Source organism: Brassica oleracea, chromosome C1, assembly GCF_000695525.1.
Source record: "Brassica oleracea var. oleracea cultivar TO1000 chromosome C1, BOL, whole genome shotgun sequence".
NCBI classification, from domain to species: domain Eukaryota; kingdom Viridiplantae; phylum Streptophyta; class Magnoliopsida; order Brassicales; family Brassicaceae; genus Brassica; species Brassica oleracea.
Genome location: NC_027748.1, coordinates 10,726,623 through 10,727,149, shown reverse-complemented (window position 1 = coordinate 10,727,149; position 527 = coordinate 10,726,623).

The window sequence follows — 527 nt, the reverse complement described above, 5'->3', positions numbered from 1 at the left end:
AGAATGGTAGGAAGAGTTGTTGGTTTGACTGTCATCGTCGCTTTCTTCCACTTGCCCATCCGTACAGAAGAAATAAGACATTGTTTCGGCACAAAAAAATTGTCAGAGACGGTCCTCCTCCATATCTCACCGGCCAGCAGATCGAAGCAGACATTGATTATTACGGAGCTCAGGAAATAGTTAAAGTTGGAGGAAATTGGCATGTTCCTGAAAATATGCCTGATGGGTATGGTGTGTCTAACAATTGGCATAAGAAGAATATATTTTGGGAGCTACCCTATTGGAAGGATCTTCTCTTACGCCACAATCTGGATGTCATGCATATTGAGAAGAACTTTTTTGAGAACATCATGAATACATTACTTAACATCCCTGGGAAGACAAAAGATAAAAAAAAGTCAAGGATGGACTTACCTAATATTTGCTCAAAAAGTGAGTTACATATCAAGAGCAATGGAAAAATTCCTGTTCTCATCTTCAGATTGTCATCAGAAGCCAAAACAACCTTGTTTGACTGGGTTGCATCA